This window comes from Erinaceus europaeus, chromosome 14 (genome assembly GCF_950295315.1).
Source record: "Erinaceus europaeus chromosome 14, mEriEur2.1, whole genome shotgun sequence".
NCBI lineage: Eukaryota > Metazoa > Chordata > Mammalia > Eulipotyphla > Erinaceidae > Erinaceus > Erinaceus europaeus.
Window position 1 is genome coordinate 99,416,560 of NC_080175.1, and position 14,641 is coordinate 99,431,200.

Consider the following 14,641-nt stretch of genomic DNA (forward strand, 5'->3'; position numbering starts at 1 on the left):
GCAGTTTATGCCTCTTTGATTAGGAAGAATAGAGGAGAGCTTGGCGGTCAGTTAAGCCATGAATGTGAGAACAAGCCTGAAAGGAGGAGCCGCACATGATGAAGCCGAGAGAAGTTTGCGGATCAGAGAGAGGCTGAGCAAGAGGTTTTTTTAAAAAAACTTTTTAAAAAATTTATTTATTTATTCCCTTTTGTTGCCCTTGTTGCTTTATTGTTGTAGTTATTATTATTATTGATTTTGTTCCTGCTGGGTAGGACAGATAGAAATGGAGAGAGGAGGGGAAGACAGAGGGGCGAGAGAAAGACAGACACCTGCAGACCTGCTTCACCGCCTGTGAAGTGACTCCCCTGCAAGTGGGGAGCCGGGGGCTCGAACCAGGATCTTTAAGCCGGTCCTGTGCTTTGCGCTGCTTGCACTTAACCCGCTGCGCTACTGCCCGACTCCAAGCAAGAGTTCTCGAGGCTGTAACCTGGCCTTGCAACGTAGGCAAGACTGACCTGACCTGGGAGTAGCTGTAAGGACCTTTGGAGCAGATGAATAACATCACAAAAGAAACCAAGAAATATCTGATTAAAATACTGGTTTACAGATAGGGGAATAAAGTAGGGAGGCCTCCTATCTTCTCTTGTTTTGGACAGTGTGACTTTATAAGCAACATGCAAGCACCTGACATAGGGAAACTCTAGTCCAGTGCTGTGATACAGGCTCGCGGCACATCAGCAGCAAACATTATTGATGCCTTGCATTCATGCACTCGTCTATTGAAGTGCTGGGTTACCGCTAGGCCTTGGTGCTTGCATGATGACACTACATGTGTCTGTGCCCACTTTCCCTTTATTCTTCTATTGTCTCCATCCTATCCTTGTCTACTCTGTTCTATTCTGTTCTGTTCTATTTCTTAAATTTTATTATCTTTTTGCCTATTTATTGGATAGACATAGCCAGAAATTGTGGGGAGCCACATGTGCCCTCCAGGTTGCTATTGGCATGACCACAGAGTCTTTGTTCACAGACAAGATAAGTTCCTGTCTCCCAACTCCACTTCCCCATGAATCATCCAGGACCTTCCAGATAAAGGCTGATCACCATGACAACACACCACTTCAGTCACCAGTCCCCAGCTGCGAACTCCCCCCTTGCCCCGGCCTTAAAAACAGCACCTTTGGTGCTAATAAACAGACTTGATCAGAATCCTGACTTGTCTCATTTCTCTCGCGTGTCTTGTCCCCATTTTCCCTCCTGTCCTTGTCCTCACTCCCTCTCCTAGGTTAACCCACATTGAAGGTCCCTCTGGACAGGACAAGAAATTAAGAGGGAAGGGGGCTATCGAGAGGAAGAGACACAGAGAGACACCTGCAACACTGCTTGACCACACATGAAGCTTTCCCCCTGCACATGGGGACCAAGGGCTCGAACCTGGGTCTGTGTTCATTGTACTATGTGTGTTCAACCAGGTGCACCACCAACTGGCCCCCCTCTTCTATTCTGTTCTGGTCTTCCTTTCTTTATTCCTTTCTGAGAGAGGCAAAAGGACCTAGAGAGAGATTGAGGAGACAGAGGCTAGTAACTCTACTTTTCAAATATGGGACTAGAGTGCTTATTAAGATCTATCAAGACCTATTCACCCCTTCTATCACATAGATATCTAGAAGTCACCGTATATACCAAGAGGAGGCTTTGCACCAGAATTCAACCATGCTATCATCTTGATCTTGGATTCCATAGACTGTTTCTATTGGCGTGACGCCTCTATGTGCTGTGGTGCCCTACAGCGTGACTAGTAGCTTGAGAGAGAGTAGGATTAATGTTTCCCATGAAACAGAAGGCAGAGACCGCCTAGTCACAGAAGCTAGTGCTTTGATTTTTGGAGATAAGACAGGATACAGAACTCTGGTGGTGCGAATGGTGCAGAATTAAACCCTTGTTATCTTGTAACTTTGTAAATCAATCTTAAATCATTAATAAAATTTAAAAAAAGAAAAACAGAAAAATATACATTATGACTTTTCCAACAACCCAACAGAAACAAGCAAATACAGCACCATGGTAACAGCACTGCTTGCCAGCCCAAAAATAGATAGCATGATATATGCGCAAGCACTCCAGGAATTTCAACAATCAGGTCACAAAAATGACAGGCCCAGCAAGAAGAAAGGAAATGGCCAGGGTATTACAGACTGGAAGACTTATTAGAGAAAACATTAAAAAACTCATTATGAGGGCAATCCAAGAATCTAAGCTTAGCACAGAGAGTCATATTTAAGAATTGAAAGAATATTTCACTAAGGAGTTAGAAAACATAAAATAATAACTCCCAAGTTTCAGTGTGAAAGATACTTTTGAATGCAATACAAGCTCTAGTTGAACTGCCTGAAGAGAAAGATTCAGTCAGACAGAGCACTGAATATCTGGGCTAGAAGACACCACAGTCAAGATGGCTGTAAGACAGTGGCACCTGGGCTGGCTCTCCTCAACACAGTCTCTTCAGATCCTGGCATTTCTAGATGGAAGCAGGCTTTCTAGGCCAGTAGGAGAGAAACTACAGAGGAGGGGACAAAGAGAAACCACAGTGGAAAGTGACAACCTATCTGTGAATTGGCAAAGGGAGCTGCAAAGGACCAAGGAGAACCGAGTGCTGAGTCTCCGGGCACCCCCGGCCCCTCCCTCAGTTCAGAGGTGGCTTAGTTGGAATATAAGAGCAGCCAGAGAAAAAGAGACCCCACCACTACCCAACCACCTTGAGGTCAAACTCCTCAGGGAAGATTCATTCCAAGGCTGAACCTTTTGTTAGAATGCAGTGGGGGAACCACGTGACCTTGCCCAACTGGATCTGAGCTTGAGACCATCCCAAGGGGCCAACAGGCCGGTAGGTAGGTCTGTCTACACAGTGAAGAGTCAGGCCAAGCGTCCTCAAGCCAACACCCTGTGCAGCTGAGAGCATTTATATGCTCTGCCGGCCTGCTACTTTCTCCCCTGGCTCTCCGAGTGTACACCTGTTGGCTGTGGCTGGCTGCCTTTTGTTTCTGTTTAGTCTTTTGTTGTTGTTGTTACTGTCCTTTGTATTTTTTTTTTTAGCTGTTTCAGCCACCTACTCCCCACTTCAGTTTGGATCTGCACTATAGCCAGTTCCAAGCAATGTGGCAGGCTGATAAGTCTGCCCACTAAAACAGTCAAGCAAACTTTATCAGACAAACAGCCTCCGCAATTGTGAGTGTATCTATGTCCTGTCTGTTGATTCATTTTCTGGTTCTCTGTATGTACTCCTCTGTTGGCCGTGGCGGCTGCCATGCTTCCTTCCTTTCTTTCTTTCTTTCTTTCTTTCTTTCTTTCTTTCTTTCTTTTCTTGTTTTGTTCTTGTTGGTGTATTTTTTTTTTTTTTTGCTTTGCTTGGTGGGGTGTTGGTTTGGTTTTCCCTTTTTTTTCTTTCTTTTCTTTTTTATTTGTTTTGTAACTGTTCCAGTCATCTATTTTCCACTTCGACTTGAATGCAGGAGATCCTTCCAAAGGCAGTGGCAGCGGTGTCACGACTAGAACCATAGCCCCAACCACTCCTGAGACAGACTGCAAGGTAACTGGCTTCAGGAGTCCAGGAACCAACAGACCAGAGGTCTCCCTACACCCAAACAGCAACAGCCAGGACACAAATTACCAGAGACACCAAAAATAATGGTCAGAGAGAGAGAGAGAGAGAGAGAGAGAAAGGCTGAGAGAGAGAGAGAGAGGGAGACATTGCAGCAATGAACCAGGACAGAAGCCCAGAAAAAAAATCCCAACAAGCTAGAAGCAGCTGAGAATGAGGAAAGTATCCAAACATTAATTGAAGCGTTAATCACAGGAGTGAGGAAAGCTTTTGAAGGAAATACTATCGGAAATGGGGAAAGAACAAATGAGACTCTGAAAGAAAACATGAGCTATCATCCCAAGGTCAAAAGGGAACTGAAAGCTGAAATAGCTTGACTTAAGAGGCAAACTAGCAGGAGAAGCTAATACTATAACTGAACATGGTGTAAAAAAAAAAATTGGTGAACTAGGGAATGAAGCTGAGGGAAGGGAGTGGCCCACAGAACATTGGTGGTGAGAACATTATGAAACTACACTCCCATAAAATTCCAATCTTATAAATCACTATTAATTCAATATGGCAGGGGAAGAACAGATTGAAGGTTTCAAGTTCCTTTACCGCCTAGATTTTAGTCATGAGTATATATTCTTTGAGTCTAAGCATTTAATGTTTCAAAGTGAAAGCTGATCGAATCTTGACACTGGGCTTAGTTGTTTAAACAATTCTGAAATTTACGTTTTTTTTTTTTTAGGCCAGATAGATCAGAATTATCTGGTTCTGTCAATATCTAAGATATAGTTATTAGTATTTAATAATCATTATTATTAAATGATTTAAATCATGGTGAGGTCAAGTATAGTACAGTAAATTATAGCCATGGGATTTCAAGTAACTTGGTTGCAATAATAATTAAGTATTCATTTTAAACTGAGACTGCAAGGAACCTTCCTAATGCTTTAAAAATCTATATTACTCCCAGTCCTGGGACCTCTGGGACTTTGCTGGTATTTCTTGACGCCTCTCCCCTCCACCCCTCACCCTGTGATGCTGCCTCTGCAGACCTCAGCTGAATCAGGGCAATGGGTGCCACCAGGCCACGTTACGCTGCCACTGCCTTTCCGCTTGGGTTGTATCCACAGACACCACGCCCGAGACGTCAGCCTTCCAGCCCCGATAATCTGGTGAGACCTTCCCTAGTGCCCGGGGCCACCTCCATGCATTTCAGAGGGTGCTTTCCCGAGCAAAGTCACAGACCCTAGAGACAGGCTGGAGCCTAGGGAGCTGGGTGCATGTCTTCACGTGTCCACAAGTTAGGGGCAAATATGTACCTCAAAGAAAAAGTGCTTAATAGCTTGCTGTGATTGGACTTAGACCTAAAGCTTGGCAATCTAGTAGAAAGGGCTGGAGAAGGCACCATGAATGGTCTGATCAGATATTTATTTATTTGTTTTTGTCTAGACACCCTCCACTCCTCCGTACTTCATTTCTCTCAATCACTCTATTTACTCAACTGACTACACAAAAGGGAATAAAAGAGATCCGTCTCCTAGTCTCTTCGGACAGCATCAGCATTATTGTCGCCCAGTGATAATCTTTTCAAGAAACACTGCACACAGCTGGCTAAGAGAAACACTGGCAAAAATATTTATCAACTAAAGGACAGTTATTGTCCTTACGGCAGCCTTTACTAGAACCATCAAAACAGCAAATAGAGGACAACTCAAGGATATCTTAGACTACACTGAAGCCTCCCTAAAGCCTCCCTAGCTCAAGGCCAGAGCCCCAATTCTAATACTGATTTGGACTTATTAGAGAAATAATAAGCACTCAGTGCTTTTACAACTGGAAAAAAATGTAAAGCCATTAGATAAAGGGCTACAAAAGCCGGAAAAGGCAAGAGACTGGCTCACTCAGGGATGCCCTTTCGGTCGATACCAGCCCAACCCATCATCTGGGGCTCTACTCGGAGGATCCTGGGATTCCCACACAGATATGAGGGGCCTAGGCCTCTCACAGACCCCTCTCTCCACCCTCACTGTCACCTCCATCAGGAACATCAGCACAAGCCCTCCTGTGCCCCCCCCAGGACCTGCCCTCACTGCAGAGCAGCCATGGCGGGGACTCCCCACTCTCTGAAGGGAGGCTGGTCAGCCTGCTCTGCCCTCGAGGAAGATGGGTCCTGACTTGAGAGCAGCCTGGAATGTCCCAGCTGTGACTATAGACTGTGAGCTCAGACTTTTCCCTGTGCTATGTGGGTTTGACCCTGGATCACATGTATGGCATAGCAGGCACACTTACGGGTGAGCTGTCTCACTGGTCCTACATTATTAAGAGTAGTAACAAATAGTGTCAAGTGACGAATGAATACACCTTACTTTACAATTAAAGGAGCAACATCTACTTCATTGCATCATGATTATTTTCTGCTTCCTAGTTTGGGCAAGTGAAACTAAAATCAAGGTTAAATAAAATGGTTTACATCACATAATTAGAAAACAGATTCTGTTTGTAGATTGAGTTGGAAGAAAAAATAAATGCAAACTCTGGAGAACAGTTTCTCAGTAGATGCCAAGCTGTTTAAATATGTTCCTCTCTAGGGAAAGAGAGAAGCAGACTGGGAGTATGGACCGACCAGTCAACACCCATGTTCAGCAGGGAAGCAATTCCAGAAGCCAGACCTTCCACCTTCTGCAACCCTCAATGACCCTGGGTCCATGCTCCCAGAGGGATGGAGAATGGGAAAGCTAGTGGGGAGGGGGTGGGATATGGAGATTGGGTGGTGGGCATTGTGTGGAGTTGTACCCCTCCTACCTTATGGTTTTGTTAATTTATCCTTTCTTAAATAAAATATACATTTAAAAAAAATTTTAAGAATTTACAAAAAGACTTCACATTTACAAAAAAAAAAAGTTCCTCTCTGACTCAATAACACCATTTCAAGAAGTTTATCCTAAGTAAAAAGTAGAGGAGCTCTACAGTCACATACAAATGAATATTTAGCTCTAATATTATTGCTAACAGACTCTTGCTTTCCAGGAAATAAGTCTACTTTTCAAGATTAAGCAATAATTTTATCATCACTGAAAATTAGAATTATATTATATGTAAATATGTATATATATATTAAAATCATGTTGATGAAGGTCGGGCGGCAGCACAGTGGGTTAAGCGCACATGGTGCAAAGCGCAAGGAGCGGAATAAGGATCCCGGTTCGAGCCCCAGGCTCCCCACCTGCAGGGGAGTCGCTTCACAGGCGGTGAAGCAGGTCTGCAGGTATCTGTCTTTCTCTCCCCCTCTCTGTCTTCCCCTCCTCTCTCCATTTCTCTCTGTACTAACAATGACGATATCGATAACAATAATAACAACATCAAGGACAACAACAACAACAACAACAAAAATGGGGAAAAAATGGCCTCCACAAGCAGAGGATTCGCAGTGCCAGCATTAAGCCCCCTCAATAACCCTGGAGGCAAAAAAAAATCATGTTGATACAATATTAACAAAACAGGTTATAAAATGAATTATAGTCTAGTCCTATTTTAAAAATATTTTTTATTATCTTTATTTATTTATTGGATAGACACAGCCAGAAATTGAGAGGAAGGGAGAGACAGAGAGGGAAAGAGACAGAGAGACACCTGCAGACCTGCTTCACCGCTCGCAAAGCTTTCCCCCTGCAGGTGGGGACTGGGGGCTCGAACCTGGGTCCCTTTGCATTGCAACATGTCCTCTCAACCAGGTGTGCCACTATCCAGCCCCAGTATAGTCCTATTTTTAGTGAGAAATAATTATCTTTATTTATATGGCCAGAAAACTGTCTGAGAAGTAATATTACAAAATACTAACTTTGACTTTCATTTGATTCAAGATTATAGTTTATTTGATTTGTACTCTAAATACATTTTTCCAGTGACAGGCAGTAGCGTACCTGGTTAAGCACACACATTAAAGTAGGCAAGGACCTAGGTTCAAGTCCCCAGTTCCTATCTGCAGGGAGGAAAACTTTGTGAGCGGTGAAGCAGGGCTTCAGGCGTCTCCCCATCTCTCTCCCTCTCCACCTCCCCTCTCAATTTCTCTCTGCCTCTATCCAATAATAAGTAAGTATATAAATAATTTGAAAAATAAGTAAATCCATTTTTCCATATCCAATGATCAACCTTACATAAATAAGTTTCTCAACACATTTTCTTTAGTATATTATAAAGAATATTTGTTTAATTATTTGATAGAGACAGAATGAGAGGAAGGGAGGATAGAGTGAGAGACAGAGAGACACCTGCAGCCCTGCCTCACCAATTGTGAAGCTTCCCCTGCAGGTGGAGACGGGCTTGAACCCGGTCCTTGCGCACTGTCGTGTGTGCGCTCAACCAGGTGTGTCACTGCCTGGCCTCGTAAAGAATATTGTATGGGGGTTGGGCGGTAGTGCAGCTGGTTGAGCGCACGTGGCGCAAAGTGCAAGGACCGGCGTAAAGATCCCGGTTCGAGCCCCCGGCTCCCCACCTGCAGGGGAGTCGCTTCCCAGGCGGTGAAGCAGGTCTGCAGGTGTCTGTCTGTCTCTCCCCCTCTCTGTCTTCCTCTCCTCTCTCCATTTCTCTCTGTCCTGTCCAACAACAATAATAACTACAACAACAATAAAAAAAAAGAGCAACAAAAGAGAAAATAAATAACTAAACAAAAAAAAGAATATTTTATAAAGAAGTAGAACCTAGTAGCCACACTGGTGGTATAGTGCTCGGCATAGCTGCATTTAAAAAATAGCATGTACTTCTCAGTATTTGTGATACACAGATTCTTCAAATTATGTAGATGCTTCTGGAAGGTATAATAGTCACATTAGGTATAAATGAGTATTTTCATGTGCTTGAAAGCCTATCAGCTATTTGCTCTCTATCCTACTGAATTGTTCAAAATGGAGGAAAGGAATGAGAGGCATCATGAAAACATTAAGAATCTTCTTCCCTAGGGGGCTGGGCGGTAGCGCAGCGAGTTAAGCGCAGGTGGCACAAAGACCGGCATGAGAATACTGGTTCGAGACCCGGCTCCCCACCTGCAGGGGAGTCGCTTCACAGGTGGTGAGGCAGGTCTGCAGGTGTCTGTCTTTCTCTGCCCCCTCTCTGTGTTCCCCTCCTCTCTCCATTTCTCTCTGTCCTATCCAACAACGATGACAACAATAATAATTACAATAATAAAACAACAAGGGTAACAAAAGGGGAGAAAATGGCCTCCAGGAGCAGTGGATTCATGGTACAGGCACTGAGCCCAGCAATAACCCTGGAGGCAAAAAAAAAAAAAAAAGAATCTTCTTCCCACATGAAGACCCCTATTTCCATCTGCTCTATTCCTATCTTTAAGTTCCTGATTATTAAACAGTTTTTCTTAATTTATAGCTTACTGCTTTCAGCCATCAAATAGCAGATGCTGCCATGACACCATCCTGACCTCCCTGGGCAGACGCCCTCACCCATGTGTCCTGGAGCCTCCCCTCCCCAGAGCCCTGCCCCACTAGGGACAGACAGACACAGGCTGGGGGTGTGGGTCCACCTGCCAACACCCATGTCCAGCGGAGAAGCAATGACAGAAGCCAGAACTCCCACCTTCTGCTCCCCTAAAGAACTTTGGGGGAGTCGGGTGGTAGTGCAGCAGGTTAAGCACACATGGCGCAAAGCACAAGGACCGGTGTAAGGATCCAGATTCCAGCCCCCGGTTCCCCACCTGCAGGGGAGTCGCTGCACAGGCGGTGAAGCAGATCTGCAGGTGTCTGTCTTTCTCTCCCCCTGTCTGTCTTCCCCTCCTCTCTCCATTTCTCTCTGCCCGACCCAACAACAATAACATCAATAACAACAAAAATAACTACAACAACAATAAAAAACAAGGGCAACAAAAGGAAAAATAAATAAATAAAAATTCAAAATTCAAAAATAAATAATAGAATTTTGGTCCATGCTCCCAGAGAGATAAAGAACAGGGAAGCTTCCAATGGAGGGGATGAGGCATGGAACTCTGGTGGTGGGAACTGTGTAGAATTGTACCCCTGTGATCTTACAATCTTATTAATTATTATTATATAACTTAAAAATGTAAAAAGTAAAAAGAAAAATCAACATCCTAATATTAAAACAGAATTATTTTTCTTATCCCCTGAAAAAAAAATCCTAATAGTAAAACAGAATTATTTTTTCTTATCTGTTTAAAATGCCATCAACATTTGTTTGTTTAATCTAGGAAGTGGCCAAAGAATAGAAAAGAGAGAGGAAAAAAAAAAAGACTCGCTATTACTTAACCAAAATCTTGTCTTTAGGGAATATGGCGGAGCAGCTCTGAACTGGAATGTTTCTCCTTGTCTTGTTTTCAGTGTATCTGTGAAGAAAAGTCACCTAGTTTCGGCTGCAATTTCTCTCCTTGACAATGACGGATGAAACACCAGTGGCCCGAGAGCATTCACCTACTGAATAAAGTATGTGGTGGGGCCAGGCATGGCGCACCTGGTTAAGCACACACACTACAGTGCACAAGGACCCAGGTTCAAGCCCCTGGTCCCCACATGCAGGGGGAAAGCTTTGTGAGTGGCGAAACAGGGCTGCTGGTGTCTCTCTGTTTCTCTCCTCTCTATCTCCTTGTCCCCTCTCAATTTCTCTCTGTCTTTATCCAATAATTTATTAAGTAAAAAAAGAAAGTTTGTGGTAGTGAGAGAATTTTGAAAACCATAATTAAACCTCATTTTATTAGGGAAATAATGATGTATAAGACAGTTGCCATGTGGGTACAGTTTCTTTTCTTCTGTGATCACCCCATGTTGGCAAAGCAGGCACACTCCCACGTTATTGATCTCACTCTAATTACCTAGTAAGAGTCACAACAGACAATGGAATGAATGACTGAATCTAGTTTTAGAATCTGCCATTTGAACTTAGACTACTTAATTCAACTATAAGATGTACAAACAATAAAACTGCAAATAAATGTTTTAAAAATCGGTCTTGAAAAGTCATTCCTTCTTTTTCCCCGGCAAGCCAGGACCTTACCATGTTGTGCTGGTTCCCGCTGTAACTCAGCCCATGTCATCACCAACACCTAGAATATAATCGCAGCTTGCTTCTTGTCCGCCTTGGGTGTGAGTGAAGTTATAGCAGCCACGGAAGGAGAACTCCATTCTGGCAAAATAAATCATTTTCACTTGAGTTCTTTCTCTTCTTCCTTCCAAGTCAACGTGCATTTAGTTAATGATTCTGATGCCATTTTGGGCCAAGTCGAATTGACCTTGAGCCAAATGTACAGCTTAGTTCATGGTATATTTAGAATCAGGCCCAAACTGCCAAAGTGAAGAAGAACGCCAGATAAGTCTGAGTCAAAAACTCTTTTGCAACCCTTGACGCAATAATAAAAAAAATAAAATCTGCCTCCCTGTCTGGGGTTACCTGAATGATCAGAGCTGTTCATTTGCCTGTGACGTGGCTTCCTCTCTGACAAACTGTATTTCAGGAAACCAACTGGATTCGTTTTCATGACACAGCATAGATTGGAATGTGGTGGCCAAAACAACATACTACAGAACATGGGGACACCTAACAGCAGGGTCCTCACCCTCACAACTTTCCTGCTTTCCCTGTATAGAGGAGGAAAGAGCAAAATAGCTTCTAACACATTGTACAACAATGCTTAAGACAAAAAACAACAACAACAAAGAATAATTTCACAAGCTTGTCTTAATGTTTCTATATTAATTTTATGTAATAACAAGCTTTTTATTTTTAAAAAATTTTATTGGTGATCTAATAATGATTAGCAGTACTGTAAGATAACAGAGGTACGATTCCACACAGCTCTGTTCCACATCCCCTCCACTGGAAGCTTTTCTATCCTTTATCTCTCTGGGAGTATGGGCCAAACTTCTTTATGGGGAGCAGAAGATGGGAGTTCTGGCTTCTGTCATTGCTTCTCCGCTGGACATGGGTGTTGGCAGGTGGATCCACACCCGCAGCCTGTGTCTGTCTGTCCCTAGTGGGGCAGGGCTCTGGGGAGGGGAGGCTCCAGGACACATGGGTGAGGGCGTCTGCCCAGGGAAGTCAGGGTGGTGTCATGGTAGCATCTGCAACTTGGTGGCCTGAAAAGCATTAAGATATAAAACAAGATAAAATATTTAATAAACAGGAGCCTAAAGGTAGGAATAGAGCCAATGAAATTGGGGGTCTTCAGGTCTGATAAAACAATTCCCCTCCTGGGGATAGATCCTAAGGAACCAAACACACCCATCCAAGAAGATCTGTGTACACCTGTGCTCATAACAACACAATTCGTAGTAGCCAAAACCTGGAAGCAACCCAGGTGTCCAACAACAGATGAGTGGCTGAGTAATCTGTGGTCTAGATACACAGTGGAATACTACTCAGCTATTAAGAACGGTGAATTCATCTTCTCTGCAGTATCTTGGACCTTGAGAGCTTGTTTGGATAGCAGGGGAGCGCAGATACTGGGACACCCTCAAAGGAAGACTGGTCCATCTCTATTCGGGGAAGGCCGTCCTCTTCGACCCAGCACGCAGCTTTTGAGGGACGCACAAGGAGTGTGAGGGAGGGAGGGGACACCCGCCTAGCCGGCCAGATCAGCCGAATCAACGCTGGCAATCATTGGGGTGACTGATGTCACAGCCAGGTCACCCTCACATCCCTTTGCCTCTTCTTGGATGGAGCTTGAAGGAGTCCTGTGAAGTGAGTTCAGTCAGAAAGAGAAGGATGAGTGTGGGACGATCTCACTCATAGACAGAAGTGGAGAAATAAGGACAGAAGGGAAAACACAGAGCAGGACTTGGACTGGAGTTGGTGTGTTGCACCAAAATCAAGGACCTTGGGGCTGGTTGGGGTGGGTGGGTGGTGAGTGTTCAGGTCCTATTAAAAATGGAAAATTCGCCTTCTTTGTCAGATCTTAGGTGGAATTTGGAGGCTGAAATTGGGGGTCTTTGGGTGGGAAGAGGCTAGAAGTTTATTTTAGGCCTGGTATCATTTTGTGCTACCCTGGGGACCTAATAGGCTCCGTCTCCTTCTCTGTTACTATAGTGGCATGACTAAAGCTAACTCCACGTCACTGGGAAGTGCTTTGGTGACGACAGGCGATGGCTGCACTGTGGAACTATACTCCGATCCTTTGAAAATCTTATAAAACTTTATTAAATCTCCACTAAAGAGTGTGTTAAAGAAGCCTACTTTGATAAATAAGAAAATCCAGCTTCCCACTGCAAGAAAAAGAACTAAGTAAACCTCATTCTAATGGCAGGAGGAAGGAAGCAATAAAATCAAGACAAAGGTAAACGAAAAAGTTTACGAAAACTACATAAAAGACGAATGAATTAAACTTTATTAAGTATCACTGATGAAACAGACTTTAATTAGCTTAAAAAATAAAAGCACTAAAGTAAAGACAATAATTAAATATCCTTTGTGAAATTTATTTTATTTTTTGAATTTTATTTATTTATTTTTGCCTGCAGAGTTATCGTTGGGTCTCAGCATCGGCACCAGCACTACAAATCCACTACTCTTGCCAACATTTTTTTTACATTTTATTGGATAGGACAGACAGAAATGGAGACAGGAGGAGATAGACAGGAGGAAAGAAAGATAGACCGCCTGTGAAGCGTCCTCCCTGCAGGTGGGCAGCTGGGGGCTCGAACTAGGATCCTTAGGTGTGTCCTTGCATCTCGTACTATGTGAGCTTAACTGGGTGCACCACTGCCTGGCATTCTGAAATTTATTTTTTATGAGCATAGAAGTGAGAAACCATAATATTTTTCAGTTCTTGTGCTAAGGAATTGAACCTGTGTTTTCTAGGGTCATAGGCATGCATGTTCCATGCTTTTATAGCTCAAGTCAATACAACTACAAGTGATAAAAGGATGGTGTGACACCAGACTCACTGTGCTCTTCCCCTTCAACTAGAAAAAGCAATGAAAATCACCTGGAAACTCAACAGAACATGAGCGGGATTCCATCAGAAACTCACCGAGACACAGGTGAGTGCAGACTCGTGGCAGGAAAAGGGGTGAGGGAGAGAGTCCCAGGACTAAGAAGTCAAACTCAGGGACGGCCGGTGCCAAGGTGGGAGATTAGCAGCTGAAGAACACCACTTGTTCACATTAAAGCAACGATTGTTCATTAAAAAGGAAAAAAATCACCTAAACACTCACCGATTTACAACTATGACTCCTTAAGTTTCCAGCGCTGTTACCCCACAGAGAGAAACAGATTAGGACCCTCAGTTAACATCAACGACACTAAACCTGCCTGGTGACACAGGATTAATCTCCCATTCCCCACAGCTGCGACTCCTTAAATAACCCAGGCAGCCACAGGGAAGCCTGGTCAGGAGTGAGGGGACAGTCTCAGTCAGGAGTGAGGGGACAGTCTCAGTCAGGAGTGAGGGGACGGTCTCAGTCAGAAGTGAGGGAACGGTCTCAGTCAGGAGTGAGGGGACGGTCTCAGTCAGGAGTGAGGGGATGGTCTCAGTCAGGAGTGAGGGGAACAGTCTCAGTCAGGAGTGAGGGGATGGTCTCAGTCAGGAGTGAGGGAATGGTCTCAGTCAGGAGTGAGGGAACGGTCTCAATCAGGAGTGAGGGGATGGTCTCAGTCAGGAGTGAGGGGACGGTCTCAGTCAGGAGTGAGGGGATGGTCTCAGTCAGAAGTGAGGGAATGGTCTCAGTCAGAAGTGAGGGAACGGTCTCAGTCAGGAGTGAGGGAACGGTCTCAGGAGTGAGGGGAACGGTCTCAGTCAGGAGTGAGGGGAACGTCTCAGTCAGGAGTGAGGGGATGGTCTCAGTCAGGAGTGAGGGGACAGTCTCAGTCAGGAGTGAGGGGATGGTCTCAGTCAGAAGTGAGGGAATGGTCTCAGTCAGGAGTGAGGGGACAGTCTCAGTCAGGAGTGAGGGGATGGTCTCAGTCAGGAGTGAGGGGATGGTCTCAGTCAGGAGTGAGGGGACAGTCTCAGTCAGGAATGAGGGGATGGTCTCAGTCAGGAGTGATGGAATGGTCTCAGTCAAGATTGAGGGAACAGTCTCAGTCAGGAGTGAGGGGAATGGTCTCAGTCAGGAG